At 44.2% G+C, this 20,773-nt stretch overlaps 1 pseudogene; it reads right to left on the bottom strand.

The window, feature by feature from the left end:
- Positions 1–2,731: 2,731 nt before the first annotated feature.
- On the bottom strand, positions 2,732–19,202 carry LOC131825544 (E3 ubiquitin-protein ligase RNF138-like; annotated as a pseudogene).
- Positions 19,203–20,773: the final 1,571 nt, after the last annotated feature.

Raw genomic sequence — 20,773 nt, forward strand, 5'->3', positions numbered from 1 at the left:
TTATTTATTTGGCAGACAGAGATCACAAGTAGGCAGAGAGGCAGGCAGAGAGAGAGGAGGAAGCAGGCTCCCTGCAGAGCAGAGAGCCCGATGTGGGGCTCGATCCCAGGACCCTGGGATCATGACCTGAGCCGAAAGCAGAGGCCTTAACCCACTGAGCCACCCAGGTGCCCCAAGCTCTACCCATTTTTGTGGTCACAGTACTTTACTCCTTAAAAGCTTATAATGACTCCAAATTCCCCTTTCAGAAAAGCAGAAATCCACCAAGGGGTTTCATATACTGAAACTCAGTTCAGGTTCACTGTAAAGTAGATAAGGTTGGATTTACCCCAAGAGACAGAGATTCAGGGGAAATAATATTCTAATCATGAATTAGACTAACTCCAACAGTAGCCAGCACCTACCTGCCTAGCAAAATGCCTAGCACAAAGCAGTTGCTCAATTATTTTCTAGTGAGTGAGTGAATTTCCTAATCTCTTAATTAAGTCCTCTACACTGGCAATTCAAGTTTCTATTTCACTACACAAAGTTCAGCGGTCCTCTCTCCAAAATCCCCACTATGTTTCTAATAAAACTTCGTGTGACAGAGTTCAAAGATTGATTGAATTGCCTCCTAGTTCCAGAAATCAGTGGGTGTTCTTTGGGTGAAAAATTACTTCATTAAGACTTTTGCTATGAGCATAATTGCAGAAGTCTGCATTTTCACCTTCTCTAGGACCTGTAAAATAACAGCAGGAAGAATGAATTAAAAAGCTCACAAACTCCGTTTTTTAAAATTCTTTTTAAATAAGTTCCACACTCAGTGTGGAGCTCGAACTTGTGACCCCAGATGGAGAGTCACATGTTCTACTGACAGAACCAGCCAGGTACCCCACAAACTCTCTGTACTTTCTCCATGATTTTTTTTATAAACTTAAAACTGTTTTAAGAGATAAAATTTATTTTATTATTTATTTATTTATTTGACAGATATCACAAGTAGGCAGAGAGGCAGGCAGAGAGAGAGAGGGAGAAGCAGGCTCCCGCTGAGCAGAGAGCCCGATGCGGGGCTCGATCCCAGGACCCTGGGATCATGACCTGAACCGAAGACAGAGGCTTTAACCCACTGAGCCATCCAGGCGCCCCTAAAATTTATTTTTTAAATTGAAAAAGAAAAAAAGTATTTCTAGTTGTAATGACAGTATTGAGTAACTGGAAAACTCGAGAGAATCACTGGCAAAAACTATTATGAATAACAATTAAGTGAGTTAACGGGAAAGTGCTAATGTGTAAAACTGACTTATATTTATATTTACAAATAACCACTGTTTAGAAGGTTATATTTACAAATAACCACTGTTTAGAAGATGTGATGGAAAAACAGACCCGCATTTTGAAAGAGAATAGAAAAAAAATCCTAATTAAGATATATATTATAAAAACAAGGAATATTGTTATGCTGAAAATTAAAAAATATATACATATTATATCTGAAATATATAGGAAATATAAAAAACCCCACTTGAAAACACTGTTGCTGAACATCAAAATAATCTAGATGAAAAGGCCTAGATACTTTTTTCCAAGAAGACTCAACATTATAAAAAAACAGATCTCCCCAAGTTAAATGATTAAATCCAATGTTACTCTTCAAGACACACCAATGGGGGCACCTGGGTGGCTCAGTGGGTTAAAGCCTCTGCCTTCGGCTCAGGTCATGATCTCAGAGCCCCGCATTGGGCTCTCTGCTCAGCGGGAAGCCTGCTTCCCCCCCCCCCTCTCTGCCTAATTAATAAAATCTTCAAAAAAAAAACATAGATTAATGGTTCTTTTTAAACTGCATACACTGATTTAAGAATTCCTGTGAAAATGAACAAAAAATTGACATTATGTAAAGAAGAGCAATAAGGATGACTGTATTATAAATTACTATGTATTTTAAATTAATTAGCTAATTAAAATACTATGGCAATGGACCAGAAAATTGAGTGGCACAGAATGGGAAATCTAGTATTAGATCAAAACATATATGGGAATTTAGCATATATTAAAGATGGCATTTTAAGTCAAGCAGGAAATACAATAAATTTCTTATTTAAGGAGTGAGCCAAATGGACTATCATCTGAGGAAAAAATTAAGCTTGATTCTTATATCTTGCCATACATTGTTAACCTCAAAAAGATATTTAAATGTAAAAGTTGGAACAATAAAACTTCTAAAAGGAAAAAGAGGAGAATCTCCTCATAATTTCAGCATGGTCAAAGCCTTTCTCAAATTCAGAAGTCCTAAAAAAAAGATTAATAAATTCAACTATGTGAATATAAAAATATGCATAACACAAACATCAGTAAAAGAGAAATCAGAAGACAAACAACAAAATGGGGAAAATATTTATATGCAACTGAACTTTTTCTCTAATAACTAAGTGGCTCATGCATGTTTATGTCGTATTCTCAGTACTTTTCTATATGGTTGAAATAATAATAAAAATGAATTAATTACTGTGTTAATTAATTCCATACAATGGAATGTGATGCTTTTAAAACAAATGCTTTCCAGCTAGATACTTACTGTCATGCAAAAATATCCATGATGTATTAACAGCATCTTATTTTATTTTATTTTAGTTTAGTTTTTAGACTGAATTACTTATATTAATAGACACATTGTGTTATTGAAAGGTGACTTCATATGGTTTTCCCCTTAAAGACAGTACTAGCAGGTACAAAGATGCTGAGATGTCTATAGCCTTCAGATGTTTACTTGAAAAGTCTGATATTGGTTTTCCTTATCTAGCTGAGGATTCACAAATTCTCCATAATCAAACTGACATCTTTGATAGATGACTAACAAAATTTTTAACAAAATTTTAAAAAAGATTTTATTCATTTATTTATTTGAGAGAGAGAGAGAATGTGAGCAGGGAGTGGAGCAGAGGGAGAGGGACAAGCAGATTCCTCATGGGGCACAGAGCCAGAGATGGGTTTTCATCCCAGGACCCTGAGCTCATGATCTGAGCTGAAATCAAGAGTCGGATGCTTAACTGACTGAACCACCCAGGCGCCCCAACTAATGAAATTTTCAGTAATCCAGCTAGGATCTCCCCAAGGAAGAGACCTATAAATAGGACACATCACAGGAAGGATCTGGACTAGGTAATTACAGTTATAGTGACCCAGGAAATGTTGTCTGTAAAGCATGATTCTTGACACAAGAGGCTCTTCCGGGTGGGATGCCCAGAAGAACTTGTATTCTTGTGACTACTGGGTGGCTCAGTCAGTTAAGAGTCCAACTCTTGGGGTGCCTGGGTGGCTCAGTTGTTAAGTGTCTGCCTTCTGCTCGGGTCATGATCCCAGAGTCCTGGGATTGAGCCCCGCTTCGGGCTCTCTGCTCAGGGGGAAGCCTGCCTCTCCTTCTCCCACTCCCCCTGCTTGTGTTCCCCTCTCTCGCTGTCTCTCTTTCTGACACATAATAAATAAAATCTTAAAAAAAAATATCCAACTCTTCATCTTGGCTCAGATCTTGATCTCAGGGTCGTGGGTTCTAGCTCCGCATTGGGTTTCACATGGAGCCTGCTTTAAAAAAACAAAACAAACAAAACAAAATTCATTAGGGATGCCTGGCTGACTCAGTCATTTGAGCTTATGGCTTTGGATCTTAGGAGTCATGAGTGCAAGGCCCATGTTGGGCATGGAGCCTACATAAAAAAAAAAAAAAAAAAGAGCTTATATTCTCTTGATAAGTTTTTGTGTTATCAGATGTAGATCTTTCACTCCTATTACTGTTCCTTACTGAATCTTGAGATATCTGAAATGTTGGAATGATAGAGGAAGCACCATATTCATCTTGATACTTCTTACAAGATTTGGAATGATGCCTCAAGTGGTAGAGTTTAGTCTGTTTTGCATAGTATCTGCAGCTGTTCGAAAACATCCTCGCGATAATTTCAAGGTCTAAGGCCCATTCAGGACATGCTCTCTCTCTCTATTCTAGTCACACTTCCACTACAGAGGGGACATTGTACTCCACTTTCCCTCATGGCAGTTAGGCTGGGTCCTTGTGGGCGTTTTGAGCACTTCCTGACAAGGCAGTAGACATCATCTTCTGTGTGGGACGTGGCTGTAGACAGCTCCTTGGCTATGGAGGTGGGGACATTGGGGGATCAAAACAATGGTGGCATTAGACTCTCTATGAGAACTATTAACAGCATTTTAAAAAACTGGAAGAAGAAACCTCAAAGTTAACCTCCAAAAATGTTGGTCATTAAAAAATTTTTCTGGATTTACCAAACTATTACTTATGTTAGCCATTTCATAGAAGGAAGAATTACGCTTTATACTTTCCAGGTTCCTTCCTTCCTTCCTTCCTTTCTAAGATTTTATTTATTTATTTTTTTGACAGAGAGAGACACAGTGGAACAGGGAACACGTGCAGGGGGAGAAGAAGAGGGAGGAGCAGGTTTCCTGTGGAGCAGGGAGCCCAACCTGGGCTTGATCCCAGGACCCTGGGATCATGACCTGAACCAAAGGCAGACGCTTAATGACTGAGCCACCTAGGCACACCTGGGGTTCTTTATTTCTTTAAACAAACATTGATTACTTTTACACTCTCCCGAAACAAGAGAAATATTTCCATTTTAGAAAAGAAAAAAAAAAAAGGAAATCTTTGTGATTATGGAAAGCTAACTAATGAACCACAGAGAGATAGTCTAAAAAGGAGGGTTCACAGGTGAGAGGAGCAAGTAGGTGCTTATCCTGATCTGATGCCTGCCTACAGAGGATGTCAGTGCATTGAAGAAGATGCTTACGTCAGTCCTGTTGAAGAAGACACTGACGTCAGTTGGATGGGTAGCAGAGTTCATGGTGTGAGATGTGTACAAGATAGCATTAGGAACTTGCAGAATGTTTGCTTTTTTTGGATCACACTGTAGAGAAATGGGACTATAATTGGAGCCCAGCTAGACAGGAAAATATCTCCATCATCGTGCACTATATAGCCTCCTCTCCATGGTTGCCTTGGTTAGAGGGATTCCTCGTAATTTGGATGACATCACCATGAAAACATCACATGTAGACAAAATGGACACCGGTTCAGGATGCATTTTGTGGTCCAGCTGGGCTCCTCTTGGGGGAATAACTGAGGAGGAGTTAGAGGGGGTTTTGTGCTGTGGACAAAGTAGGAGCTTACGAACGGACATGTACAAACTGTGCCTTGAAAACTTCTTGTGGGTCACAGGATTGCTGAGTTCTTCACTGGGAAGACTTCTAATGAAGGTGCAGCAGAAGTTCCCAGTTTGGGGGGTTCTTCTTGTCTTCTGAAACACGTAATAAACTTAAAAGATGGTTCTGTACAGGTTGACAGTTCTTTGTAAAGTTGAACATATACCTACCATGTGATCCAGGGATTCTAGACCCAAGAATTTACTCAAGTGAAATGAAGACCTCCATCTATAAAAAAGACTTATTCAAGAATGTTCATAACATCATACTTAATGGTGAAGGACTGAATGCCTTCCTCTTCGTAAGGTCAGGAACAAGACAAGTATGTCTGCTCTTGCCCCTTCCATCTATATTGTATGGGAAGTTTGTGGTCAATAAAAAAAAAAAAAGCAAGAAAAAGAAATAAAATGCATCCAGATGGGAAAGGAAGAGGTAAAACTATATCTATAAGATGACATAATCTAAGGCATCTATAGGAAAGTATTAGAACAGATAAGTTGAGCAAATTATAGGATGCAACATCAATATACAAAAAATCAATTCCATTTCTATATACTGGCAATGAATAATCAAACATGAAATCAGAAAAAAATTCCATGTACAAGAACATAGATAAATTTAACCAAAAAAAGTGCAAGGTTGAAAGTTAGAGGAGCCCTAAATCGATAAAAGGACATTCTGTGCTTACTGATTAGAAGATTTGGTATTGGGGCGACTGGGTGGCTCAGTTGGTTAAGCCTTCAGCTCAGGTCGTGATCCTGGAGTCCCGGGATCAAGTCCCACATCGGGCTTCCAGCTTCATGGGGAGTCTGCTTCTCCCTCTGATCTTCTCCCCTCTCATGCTCTCTCTCTCTCAAGTAGATAAATAAAATCTTTTTTTTTTAAAGAAGATTTGGTATTTTAAAAATCTTTAAAAAATGTCAATACTGAGGGTGGTGGGAGGGACGGGGTGGCTGGGTGATGGACACTGGGGAGGGTATGTGCTGTGGTGAGTGCTGTGAACTGTGTAAGACTGATGAGTCACAGCCTGTATCCCTGAAGCAAATAATACATTGTATGTTAATTAAGAAAATTTTTAAATTAAAAAAATTGAGTTTAAAAAAAAAGATTTCTAGATTCAATAAAATCCCTATCACAACCCAGCTGGCTTTTAAAAATTTGGGGGGGGGGTAGAAATTGACAAGCTGATTCTATATAGCAATGAAGGGGATCCAGAAGAGCTAAAATAACTTTGAAAGGAAATAAAGTTCCTGATTTCATAATATATTACCAAGCTACTGCGATTAAGACAATGTGGTACAGCATAGGGATAGACCTATAGATCAAGGGATTAGAGTTGAGAGTCAAGAAATAAACCTGCATGTTTGTGGCTCATTGATTGTTTGACACCGGTGTCAATTCAATGGAGTGAAAGAATGGTTTCTTTCAAAACTGATGTTAGAACAACTGGATATCCACATGTAAAAGATTGAAGTTGAACTGCTACCCACTCCATACACAAAAAATTAAAATAGATCCCAGATCTAAGTGTAAGAGCTAAAACTGTAAAGTTCTTAGAAGAAAACATAGTTTTCTTTTGGGGGTGATGAAAAACTTCATAATGTAGATTATAGTGATGGCTACATACCTCTGTGAATATAATAAACATCATTGAATTGTGCATCATTAATGAGTAAATTTTATGGTATGTGAATATATAGCAATAAAAATATTTAATAGAAGAATGTGTATAATAGCTTTATTCACAATAGCCAAACACTGGAAATAATCCAACTGTCCATTAGCAAGAGAATGGATAAACAGGCATAGTATATTCATGCAATGTTTATTAGTAATGTAAATCAAGGAGTAAGTAATTTAAAACATTGGTATGCCTCAGAAACATTATGTCGAGCAAAAGAAGCCAGACACCGAAAGGCACATATTGTAGGATTCTACGTATATGAAGCTTTAGAACAGGCCAAACTAATCTACGGAGACAAAAATTACAACGGTTGCCTTTGACGTTTGGTGGAGTATCAGCTGTGGATGAGTGCAGAGCAGTACTGGTGATAAAGATTTCCTGTATCTTATTGAGTGTGGGTCACTTGGGGAGATTCATTTATCAAATTTATTGAACTATACACTTAACAATATGCATATTTTATGGCATGGAAATTATACACCAATAAAAAAATATTGCAGAAAAATTCTGGGATTAAATATCTCAGAGCACCAGAACTGGGAAATGAAAGTAAAGTAGTGAGCAAAGCTAGGACCTCAAGTTGGCTGGGTCCTGGGACCTGAGGCTGTCAGCAGCTGCCAGGAGCTCTGATCTTGCGGGGTAACTCCACTCCATGGGATATGGGAGCATTTGAAGCCGGAGGCTAGATCAGAGCAGAGCTATCTGGCCTCTGAAAGAAGAGGGAAGAACTGCTGGTTGACAGTTGTAGGCCTCATAGGCTGGAGAATGAACACAGGTTCACAGCTAAAATTTGAACTAAGCCTCAAGAACAGGGCTCAGGAGTCAGATCTGTGATACCTCCAGAACTGTAGGACTGTAGGACTTGAGATTTGAATCAAGACCTGGTTGTGGACTGTAACTGTAACCTGCTAACTGGAAGGAGTGGTAAGTTGAATTCTCTCGAAGTTGAGTCTGAGACAGAGATTTCGGTGCAAGCGATTTACTCGGGGCTACTGTGCAGAGAGGGGAAGGAGAGTGTAGGGTAGGAAAGGGGAAGAAAGTGAGCAAGGACGTGTGTTAGAAGGACGGGTGTTAGGGTTCTCCAGGGAAACAGAACCAATACGATTTTATCTATCTATCTGCCTACCCATCCATCCATCCATCATCATCTGTCTAGGGAACTTCTCTAAAGAATTGATTCATGTGTTTCTGGGGCAGACAAAATCCAAGATCTGCAGGGTGAGTTTGCAAGCTGGAGACCAGAAACGATGGTATAGTTCCAGGCTGAAGGCCCGGAGGCTTGAAATCCAGGAAGAGCCAGTGTTTCAGTTTGAGTCCAAAGGCAGGAAAAACCCAATGTCTTAGTTTGAAGGCACTCAGGTTGAAGGAATTTTCTCTTTCATGGGAGGGTCAGCCTTTTGTTCTATTCAGCTCCCCAGTGGATAGGATGAGGCTCTCCCACACCAGGGAGAGCAATCTGCTTTTCTCACCCTAGAGATTCAAATGTTAATCTCATCCAGAAACCTTCATTGGAATTGTGTTTGACCAAATGTCTGGACACTCCATGGCCTAATCAAGTTGACACATAAAATGAACCATCACAAACTCCCAGCATGGGCTTGCCCCTACAGGGCCTCTTAGGCATGAACTGTATCACAAAATTAATCCCACTTTGAGGCAAAGGGTCTGGTTTTTTGTGTTTTTTTTTTTTTTTTTTTAAGATTTTATTTATTTATTTGAGAGAGAGAGAGAGAGAGAAAACACGAGCTGGGGGGACGAGCAGAGGGAGAGGGAGAAGACTCCCCACTGAGCAGGAAACCCGATGTGGTTCTTGATCCCAGGACCCTGGGATCACAATCTGAGCCGAAGGCAGACACTTAACTGACTGAGTCACCCTTGGTCTAGTCTTTTGTGTCCCCATGTCAGTGAGGCATCTTCTAAATTAAGCCCAGAGTAGTTCTCCAGGGAAGGGAGCATCCAAAGCTCACAGCAGATAGAGGAGGGGCGCACCAGCAGGCAAAGGCTTCTGGGTAGGGCACCAACAACATTCTGTACAGAATCAACCTCAAGATTTCTGTAGAGGGATGGAGGGGCACAGAGAGAGAGTGTGTGACAGACAGAAACAAATCTTTATGACAAACTAACAGAAAATTTCCCAGTGAAAATGAGCATGCAAAATCAAATTCCATAGTCCAAGGAAAAAAATATAATTCTAAAACAATGAGCAAGATCAAGAATCAGAACAAGAGCTCTGGGTGTCTGGGTGGCTCAGTGGGTTAAGCCTCTGCCTTAGGCTCGGGTCGTGATCTCAGGGTCCTGGGATCGAGGACCGCGTCAGGCTCTCTGCTTGGCAGGGAGCCTGCTTCCTCCTCTCTGCCTGCTTGTGATTTCTCTCTGTCAATAAATAAATAAAATCTTAAAAAAAAAATCAAGAGCTCACTTGAGATGAACTCAATTTAATAGTGTAGAAAATACTTTCCAATAAATGTGCTGATCTATTTTTCAGGAAGTAATAACACCCACTAAAATAACAAAAGATTCTAAATCATTTACTGACGCCAGGAAGGGCAGATCCTACCAGAGGTGTTAAACGAGATACACATGGGTGTCAACAGTAAACTTCCTTCTAGAACGGAACTCATTTCTATTTTGAGACCCCAGTTCTCTCAGAGGCAAAGACATAATCTCAGTCAGTTCAGTGTCTCACCTATTCCCCCTCTCCTCAGTTCCGTGTGGTGTTACGTTTTTTGGGAAAGGGACTCTGGTCGTCGTCATCTGTTGATGTCAGGACCTGCAGAGATACACTCCAGCCTGTCGGAGCCTCAAGCATCCATCCATGGAATGACCCACTGAGTTGACAGGCCCTTACATCCAGGATTTATCAGATCCTTTGGCACTCCTCTTGTGACCCGGGAGACACTCCATTTTCTCCTGTTGTCCTCTGTGGCCTCAGGAGGCTTAGTGAGGCTGTCTAGACCTTTGCTACCTCATGTTGCTCTAGCTGGCATGGGAGACCTTCCTACTGCTCTCCACTCTGGGTCCTGTGAACCCTTGGAGGCTGCCTTGGCCCATGTGTAGACATCCACGCTATGCTGTCTCCCCACCTGCCCCGTGAGGGGGACCTCAAGGATCTTACTTCTTCCCCAAGCTTGGCCTTGGGAATGATGGGTCAAAAAGCCCCATTTGCTAAGATATCAAAACCTTGGTAGGGATGCTATTATGCTACCTAACCCCAAGGGCTTAGTCATGGGAGGTAGCCATGCTAGAAATCTTCTCAGGACTCAGGGATGCTCACATAATCTGCCCTTTTTGCTTTCTTCTGACTCTTCTCCTCCGCTGTCTCGGCGTGTCGAAGTCATTTGCGTCTGGGGCCTCCTCCAAAGAAGTTGAACCTGGAGGGCAAAGGTGAGCATGTGTCGTGTCAGGAATACAGACAGGACATGTTTATGTTAAAAATGATCAGAAATTCAGAGGTGGGGGGCACCCGAGTAGCTCAGTCAGTTAAGCATCTGCCTTCAGCTCAGTTCTTGATCCTGGGGTCCTGAGGTCGAGCCCCACATCGGGCTCCTTGCTCAGCGGGAAGCCTGCTTCTCCCTCTCTCTCTGCCTGCCACTCCCCCTGCTTATGCTCTTGGTCTCTGTCAAATAAATCAAATCTAATAAATAGATAAGTTAATTAATTAATTAATTCAGAGGTTGGAGTAGACAAAGAAGAGGAGAGAAGATAAAAAGATGGACAACCTATACGGATGGCAGGAAAATGTCTTGTGAAAACTGGAATACCTGGCTGGCTCAGTCAGAAGGGAGAGTGACTTTTGATCTTGGGGTTGTGAGTTCAAGCCTCACATTGGGTCTAGAGATAGCTTGAAAATAAGATCCTTAAAAAAACACCCTGGAATATCTAATATTCAAAACTACTGAGCTTATGCTGTGCCGCATAGACTACCCCTAGCCCACAATCTCTTCAAAGCTTCTATAAAGTTCGAAAGATAACCTCACCGATGTGGGTGAGGTTTTTGTGAAACTCAAGAGACTCGGCTCCACATTTGAGTCAAGATAGTGCAGCAGAGTGTGTGGGATGGTGAAATCATTCACAAACTGAACCAATTCAGTGGAAGCAGAGGTAGAATGTCTAGCCAGAGGAAACTGAGAAAGTGAGCCCTCCAGCGGGAAGCCTGCTGTGAGCAGTTCACAGAAACTTGGGAAGGTTTTGAAGACAGATCTTATCAGATTCTTCAACAGAAGGACACCTGCCCTCAGGTCTGTGTCAGACCTGCCAGAAGGAATGCTGGAGACATGTGGACGCCCTCTTTGCCTGGGGACACAGTCATGGAAGGCCTCTTTCACCCATGACGCATCGATTGAGAACCTACTAGGGGCTAGATGTGCTGGAATGGGTACCAAGGACGCAAGAATGAAGGTCCCACGGAACTGGGCAGTGGAAAACAAATACGTGGCCTATTTCGAGCTACGTGCCATATAGAGGGATGTAACTGCAGAAGGGATTAGCAGCCCCTGCACAAAGCAACTTGAGGGCAGCCTAGCTCTTGGAGCACACGTGGGAGCTTGTTCTCTGTCCTACACATTTCCTCTTCTGCACCCAAGGCTTACTGAACATTTTGCCAGCGCGGTCCTAATCTGCAAGTCTGCATTTCTGACATCGTGCCCTGGGTATTTACTTGAGTCCTCTGCCTAATTAAAAGTGGGACATTTCTCTTCTTTGTCGGGTACTGTGATCATCGTGGGCTACTGCTTGGGGAGCCCAGGGCCACATTGCAGAAGCTCCATGAGGACCACTCGCTGACATCGGGTGAGCACAGGTGAATTATTACCAACAGTGTCTCCAAAACAGGAAATTGCCCCTCATCTCAAAAACCCCTGGGTGAGATAACTGCCTTAGCATCTAGAGTTAGGACCAAGAACAACAGGCTCTTTTTGGAGAGGGGCCTCTGTCCCAAAGAGACCATGAGATTCTCGGTACATTTAGTTTGAAGATGTATGGATTTTGGGGGACATATTTTCTCCAAGTGGGAGTTGGAAAGAACAGTTCTCCCCTTCCATTTTCCATAATAACAGCAATCAAAATAAAACAAATGTTGTAAGTTTCAGGCATTGAAGAAGGAAATAAGCTTGCATCTTACAGATTCCTACAACAGGAATTCATGGTATCCTGACACAAAAAGAATTTTGTTAACAAAAATTCCTGCAAAAAGTCCTAGCTTCTACTTCCCTTCATTTTTCTTTTTTAATACTTTATTTGACACAGAGAGAGAGAAGGGGGAGTAGCAGGCAGAGGGAGAGGGAGAAGCAGGCTCTCCTCTGACCTGATGCAGGCCTCAATCTCTAGACCCTGGGATTATGACCTGAGCCAAAGGCAGATGCTTAACCAACTGAGTCACTCAGGGGACCCCTTCCCTTTCTTGTTAATGGATGAACAAATCCAAATACTCTCTGAGACCACTCAGCAGAGAGAGGTAGCTCTGCCCAGTGGAGGCCTTGCTTATCTGCTGGAATCACTGGGGGAGGACAGAGGATGGGGAGGCCGGGCCTGAGCCCGGGCTTTGTCTGTGCCGCTGACTGCCTGTGTGACTTCGAGTCTGCGTTTCCCCTCTCTGGACTCAAAGTTCTCTGCCTTCATGGTACAGATGAAAATTCGGCTATTTTGTTTTGTAGTTCTCCAAGTTCTGTTTAGTTCTCTCACAAATCTGTGAGGTCTTGTCATAGTTTCCCATCCCCTGCAGACATTGTTTATTGGTCTTTAAATATTGTAATTTCATTATCTGAAGCCTGGGTGGGTCTGCTTCTGCTGGTTCTAGTCTATATCGTTTTGGTTTTGTGTGTGTGTGCGTGCTTATATTTGACTATGACTGTTCTTTGAACCTGAAGATTATTTGGGGGGATTTCCCAAGGTGTGGGATGAAGCTGTCCTTATTCCAAAGAGGACTGCTTCTGTCAGACACAAAGGGGCATTACCAGTTTTGCACAGGACTTCAGCTCACAGCCTGATGTTTAGTGGACTACCTCAGTGATGCAAGTTTAGACCACAGATCCACAAAGGTCCACAGATCCACACAAGGGCTGGCCTGTGCTCAGAACCTCAGGGAGGGGTCATATCACTTATTCTTGTCTCACTGCACAGTCACGCTCTTGTCCCTACATCCCCTGGGATTTAGACAAGGGAAGGTGGTTTCCATTTGATCCTAAGGATCAGAGCCCATCAGCATAATGTGGGCCTGACTCCTACTGGACCTCCCAACCTTGAAGACCCCTGCTCCCACGTCTCACGAAGAAACCCCAAGACAGTTTCTAGTTTCACCGCTGGTTTACTTTAGATCGCCAAATGCAAACATGTCTCTGAGGATTTATTTATCTCTTTCTTACTGTCGTGTCAGTTTTTCAGGGCTCTCCGATAAAGGGTTGTCCGTTTCTCTTTATCATTCTATCATTTTTTTCTTTATATATTTTATTTTATGGATACATGTTTAGGACTGACCTATCTCTTTGATGAGGAGTAATTTCAGCATTTTTGTGGTGACTTTCTATTCCTAAAGATGCTTTCAAGATTAAAGTCTGGTTTTTCTTGTTGTTTGCGGGGGTTATCACTGCACTCTGGCAACTACGGGAGGAATGCTGTGGATGGTGGTTGCTCTGTCAGCCTGGGGCCTTATGTGAAAACAACAGGGAACCGCAACGCCCAACTGATGGCAAAGGATGTAGCAAGAATGAGAAATAATCTCCTTTTAAACTACAAAGATTTGGGTGTTGTTTGTTATGGGATAGAACTTAGTCTATACTGACCAACACAGAAATATTGGGCTAACGCCTCAACAGTGCTATCCTCATTATATACAATCAAATGAGACACTTCACATCAGCTTCCTGAATACCTCTGCAGCCCACATGTTCTCAACACTGTCCATCCCCATCACTCACAAGTCTGGGACTGGCCTTACTCTCTCATGGCTCTGGCCGTCTGCAAGTATGGTCAGCTTTACCCAGCACACTTTCCCCACACTTCAGGTGGCCAAATCTTATCCTTTAGGCTTCAGGGTAGAGACCTACAGCAGATGCAGAAGATGCTTGCCCAAGTCTCCATCAGGGAGTGGTTACACAGTCTCCAGCGTCTGTGAGTACTGGTTGCAAACTCACGAATGCCCCTCTCTCCCCTTGTTTTGGGCTCCCCTCCATGAGTTCCTCAGAGCACAGCTAGGCGGCTGCTCTCATGACAGTCTACAGCCAATGGCTGGCTGGCATGGCTTCAGGTAATAAGTCTGGCCGCCCTGACTCAAGATGAGATCAACTTTGTGGTACAATGAGTACATGTGTTTCTCTGGAACCAGCCGCCCAAACTGCCTTACCGCCTGACCTCAGACATGGGAGTAAGCCCAGCCAAGAGCGGCAGAGCCCCGTCCAGACCAGAACTGCCCAGCAGAATTGCGAACTAAGTCAACAGTGGCTGTTCTCAGCTGAAGTTAGTCTCCTGGCTTATCTTCATTCCCCGGCCCATGTTCTTCCCTCACTCCCTCTCTCCTTGGCGCCTCGCCTCTATAAATTCCATGCACTAGAGCTCCTGTCTGAGGTCCTGCTGGCCCCTGGACTGTGAGCCCATCCTGCGCTGCTCTGCCACAGTCCTGTTCCGGTCATGGTGACAGTTCCATGCAGCTGGTCACCACGCATGGAGTCTGTCTGTTTACTTACCTCTCCTACCAACTATAAACCTCTTGAAGGCATGGGACTTGTTCTTATTGCTACTGAGAGTAGCTCCATGCTCTTGAGAGAGGGGATGGTTAAGTGGTTACCATTTTATCCTCAATGCCGAGCAGGCACGAGGTCCTCACTGAGAATTGAGGACATGAATGAGCACTGACCTGGATTGAGCCAAGAGACACAGGCTATAAGCACTTTTGTAGGGCATATAGCAGACGAATAACGTTTCCACACAGAATGGATCTCGGAGACTTTTCAGGTGCAGAGACCAAGGACTTCAGTGATAGAATTTTTGTACAGAAGGGATAAATCAGTGTAGAAAAACATGGGAGCAGAAAATGGCAGAATTTTGTTACCAAGAGAAAGAGGAGCATTCGAGAACAAGATGACATTGAAAGTTCCTGCTCAGTGGGGAGGGGTTCAAAGTCTGGTTTGCTCCCACCGTGAGGTGCGTACCTTTGCACAGTGTTATCTGTTATGTTACCTGTTCCCATACAGGACCATGCACACGGAGCTCTTTTTTTTTTTTTTTTTTTTAAGATTTTATTTATTTGAGAGAGGGAGGGAGTATAAACAGGGGAGAAGCAGATTCCCCACTGAGAAGAGGACTTGATTCCAGGACCCTGAGATCATGACCGAACCGAAGGCAGATGCTTAACCGACTGAGCCACCCAGGTGCCCCCCAATACTGTACTTTTACAGCAGGAGGAGAAGGTGGTTATTCTCGACAGCACTGCTCTGTTTGACCGCCTCAGATGGGAGGCTCCTTCCCAGCTGGTAAGAGTTCAGAGTGGAAAGAAATCGGATGATCATCGCCATCTCCTTTCTCCATCCTCCACCTCCATCCTCCCGAACAATCAGAATTCCGTCTTCCAACCAACGAGGCTGGTTTCTGTAGAGTCTGTAACAAGTCTGATTTGAATCTGCTAACCTCAAGACAAGGCCCTGAAGATGAATGGATTCTAGTAAACACCTCCCTTGTATCAGCTGATCAGGAAATCACAGAATCTTTGAAAAGAAAGACAAAGCCGGTCCTCTACCCAGTTGTCTCTCCTCTGGCTTTCTTCCTACAGATCCTGAAAACAGCAAAAGTCCCATCTAGTAAAAAGATTTGGTATGTAGCTTCTAGGCCATCTCGATTTCCAAGTACAAAACGGTGGAAGGTTCATCAAGGTCCCTGAGGGCTCTGGGAGGAGCCCGACCACCTGTGGTCCACTCAGATGACCTTGTCAGTGTGTCTGCTTGAGTGCTTTACTCTGTTCATTCTTTGCAGATGTGTGTGCTGTTGTTTACTGAGGATGGCGAAATGTGGGCAAGTGAGGCCAGTCACCCACATAGAGAGTTCCGAGGTTCTTATCATCCCAAGGGCTCAGTGGATTCAGTGAGCCGTGCTTCTCCATCTGGCCCAGTCTTCTCAGCCAGGCTCAGCTAAAGGGAGTGTCAGTCACCATCTGACTGCTCAATGGCATTCCCATGTCACGTCTCTCTCTGCTCACCCCTTTCAGAGAAACCTGCTGCTCACGGAACCTTCCTGCTCAGTTTCTGGGGGAGTTTGCTGAGTGTCAAAGAACAGATTAAGGCCATGCTCTACAACAGTGGGTTTTACTGGGGAGGGACGCCTGGTGTGGAGGCCTCCTCGCCTGTGTCCAGAAACTGACCTGTGTCCACTGGGATCCCACATATTTGGGCTGTTCTGATCTCCACAAACACGCAAACGACTCTGGGTCGCTCACGAAAACCTGGGGCCACAGCTCACACCTGGCCTGATGGTGGCCAGGCAGCATGGCTGAAATAGTGTCTTGTGTGTTGAGTTTTCTCAAAGGGAACACAAAACTATCTCCTTGCAGACTAATCAATCAAGGCAACCTTTCCCTGGGGAGAGAGTGGGGCCTTTGTCGGCAAGAGACTTGACTTGTAGTTTCAGTCCCCATAATTTGGGGTAAATCACAAGGTTTCCTACTTCTCAGTTTTCCTAAACTACCAATTACATGGCATATCACCTGGCTTATTTTTTCAAAAGGTTTTTTTTTTTTTTTTTTAAAGATTCGGTGAGATACTGTCTGCAAAATAAAACCTTAAAAGTACTGTACAGATATTAGTTATTATTGTTGTTGTTTTATTATGATTATTAAAGCACCATTGGAGTTTAAGGCAGGAGCCTAGAAACTTCGGAGGAGAACAGATGGGTGGACACTAAGTTCAGGACACTACTGTCCGGGTGGAGAGAGCTCCAATCCCTGCATCTCTCTCTCCACTCGGAACTCCAGTCAGACTGAGCTGCATGGCATCAGTTTCTGGAATTCTCCATCATCTCTCCAGACCCTGGATCTCTGCAGGTACTGCTTCCCTCCCCAAGCACCTTGTGCTGTCTTCACTTCTACCTCTTCTCCTCCTCTGACTCCCCACCTGGCTCAGCTCTAGGAAGCCAGCCCTGAGCAACCCGGCTTCCACATCAAGTCTGGGAATAGATCCAGATATCACAGGGCTCTGGTGTTACTCCTCAGCACTGTATCCTCAGCACAAAGTCATGCTGTCCATTTACTCACCCGTGTAAGAGAGGCCAGAAGGTGTCCTACTCAGTAGCGTGGGGTTCAGAGTAAGTACTGAATAAACATTGAGTGAGTAAATGGAAAAAAAAAAAAGCCCACTCTAATGGCTAAAGCTGAGGAGCCCACTCACCCCTGACGGTGATCAGACCTGAAACCTTAGGGCTTCCTCACTGGCACTTCTCGGGACACCTCATGATTTCAAAGGCCACGGAAAAGAGGACATGTGTGCCACAGCAGCCCGAGCACACTGGGAAAAAGATCCCATCGCTCAGCAAGAATTAAAGTGGAAGCAAATTGGAGAGAGGGCACCTCTTGCTCAGAAATCTAGATCGAAAGATGTCCCCGAAGAGAATAAAGGGGGAAATCAGATTGAGGTCTAAGGGCAGTGCTCATCTTTTCACACCGGCATGACTGTGGCTGGTGGTGGGTTTACCCAGTGGATTTCTAGTCTGGTTCAGAGTCACAATTCCCCTTATGTTAATACCTTGCGGGATCACCAGGGGCCAGCTAACCTGCAAAAGAGAGGGATTCAATTCATTACACACACACAGGCTAAATGTACGTGTTGTGAACCAAGCATGCTGCTCTGCCAGGGGGGGCTTGGGCCAAGGGCAATTAGGTCTCAGTTCATGCTCAAGGGGTTCTTAGACTTTTAGTGGAATGGACAGAAAGAGAGAAAACTGGTTATGTCACGCCCAGCACTATATGTACTTGTGAGAGGATTATTATTATTTTTTAAATGGCCACAGATTGGGGCGCCTGGGTGGCTCAATTGGTTAAGCGTCTGCCTTTGGCTCAGGCCATGATCCTGGGATCCTGGGATGGAGCTCCATGTTGGGCTCCCTGATCAACAGACAGCCTGCTTATCCCTCTCACTCTGCCTGCTGTTCTACCTACTTGTGCTATCTCTCTGTCAAATAAAACCCTTTTTTTTTTTTTTTAAAGATTTATTTATTTGACAGACATCACAAGTAGGCAGAGAGGCAGGCAGAGAGAGGAGGAAGCAGGCTCCCTGCTGAGCATCAGGCTCGATCCCAGAACCCTGAGATCATGACCTGAGCCGAAGGCAGAGGCTTTAACCCACTGAGCTATCCAGGCGCTCCTGTCAAATAAAAACCTTAAAATAAATAAATAAATAAATAAATAAATAAATGGCCACAAATTCTTTGTCCTTCCTCCTATCAAGTGGTGAGATCTCTGTGCCCTCCGCTTGAATCCAGGTGTGTAGCAGAGTCCAGTGGGATTGTGTGACTCCTGAATCTTGGTCTTACAGAGCCATGCAGGTTCCGCCTGGTTCTGCTGGAAAGCTTACTCACGTTCTCAGAACCTGGCCACCGCATTGGAGAAGCCAGAGTCACACGGAAAGGTCCTACGTAGTTGCTTCAGTGAAAGTCCCACCTGAGCTCAGACTTCAGGTCATCCCAGCCCCAGTTCCAGGTGTGAGTGAAGGAAACTCCAGATGATTCCAGTATCCAACAGAGGCCCCAGCTATCACAGAACAAAGACAGGCCATCCTACCGCCCATGTACAGGTTCCTGGTCCCTAGAATCATGCATCACAAAATAGTTGTTTTCTGCCACTTATACAAACTTTATTGAAGTGCTTTATATACAATAAACAGACAACAACCCAAACAGGATGCAATGATGAGAAATGCCCTTTGGGCTAGGAATTCAACACATTGGCCCTGGAAGTCCGTGCCCCCCCCCCCCCCCACCTTCCTCTTCTTTCGTTAAGGTTTTGTTATGCACAGAGCTGGAGGAGGAACTGAGTCCTTCTTGGCAGCCTTGGAAACCTTCCTATGGTGGCTGGGACATTCTTCGGCTCTTCTCACTTCTTCCTGGTGTGGATGTGAGTCTGGTCCTTTTTTTGATCATCTTGAGTGCCCACTTGTCCTTGGAGAACTTGAGCAGTTCCTTGGTGCGCTGCTCATAGGGAGCAAAGCAGCACACCCACTGAACCCATCCTGCATGACTTGGCGTGCTTGGTGAGGTGCTGGGGACAGCTATGCATCAGCTCACTCACGTCCTTGGTTGTCTTGTGGCCCTTGTTAAGACCCATGGCCATGGGGTAGCGCAGAGCCATGGCTGCTTCTCTTCAATGGCTGCTGCAGCAGAAGGGCCCTACTTAGGTTTTGAAAACAAGAGTCTTTTCCATAGGCTGGGGCAGCCTCCACCTCTTCCCCCCCAAGCACCCTGCAATGCTGGAGGGTCTTGACATTTGACACACCCTAACTTTTTTTTTTTTAAGATTTTATTTATTTATTTGACACAGAGAGAGAGAGAGAGAGATCACAAGTAGGCAGAGCAGCAGGCAGAAAGAGAGAGGGAAGCAGGCTCCCTGCTGAGCAAGGAGCCTGATGTGGGGCTCAATCCCAGGACCCTGGGATCATGACCTGAGCTGAAGGCAGAGGCTTAACCCACTGAGCTACCCAGGTGCCCCTACACACGCTTGTGTTTTGTGGAACCTCCTCTACTGCCAACAATCTGTGTCCATGTTTCATTTTTGTTTTTTGTTTTTAAAGATTTTATTTGAGAGAGAGAATGCACATAAGCCAGGGGAGGGGAAGAGAAGCAGACCCTCATTGAGCAAGGAGCCTGACGTGGAGCTCAATCCCAGGACCCGGGGATCATGACCTGAGCCAAAGGCATCCATTTAACCAACTGAGCCACCCAGGTGCCCAGTGTCCATGTTTTATACCAGACAGTCTCCTTCCCCTTTGCATCCTTCAGCCAAGCACAGTGCCTGGTCAGGAAAACCAGCATGTTGAACTGAACACAAAGGGATACAGTAAGGGTGGCGGTTCCTAGGTGGTCTTTCTTCCCCCTTGTCTCTCAGGCTACCAGATGATGGCTTATCAACTTCTGTGGAACAAAGGATCCAACTAGCATTCAGTAAGCACCTAGTCCATGACAAGTGCCATCTCAAGTGTTTTATGATTACTGCATTGATATGATTACTCCTACACATAGGAGATAAGGAAATTGAAGCTTATAAGTGAATTGCTTATTTGAGACCATGCCAGTGGTAAGTGATGAAGTGGGAACAGGAACCTGTGTTTTTGTCCCAGAGCCTGTCCTGTTTCACCTGGCAACACAGTGCTTCTGCTTGGGGAGTTCAGGGGAATGAAGCTTGTGGGAGGCTTTCTCACATGTGGGAAAGCCCCTTGGAATGCAAGCAGAGCTACTGTGTGGTGGGGAATCTGTTCAGAATCTTCATGGGGCATTTACATGGCTGCTGGATGTCCAGTTAACAAACATCACCGCCAGAAGGCTGGAGGGCCAGGGATGACCCAGAATGCAGTGCTCAGTCAGACCAAGAGCAGGGCCAGGGCTCAAACCCAGAGCCACCCCCTCTTGTTGTCTGGACACTGACTGGACTTTTCTCACAGCCCACGAGTTAGTGGTTCACATCAGCCATCTAGTCCACCACAAACCAGACAGAATCCTTCACAGTGACTAAAAAAGCGATTTCAGAAAATGACTTTTTTTCTCCTAAGGCAAGAAATAAAGATCACACAAGATCATTTCCTATTTGTGTCATCTGACAGAAGATACGTTGCTTGTTGGGGAAACAATGAAAAAAAACCAAACTTAGAAGAGCACTAAATAATCTCATTCTGAATAAACTGAGATTGCTGAGAAACAAAGACTGAC

The sequence above is a fragment of the Mustela lutreola genome, chromosome 2 (assembly GCF_030435805.1).
Source record: "Mustela lutreola isolate mMusLut2 chromosome 2, mMusLut2.pri, whole genome shotgun sequence".
Taxonomy (NCBI): Eukaryota; Metazoa; Chordata; class Mammalia; order Carnivora; family Mustelidae; genus Mustela; species Mustela lutreola.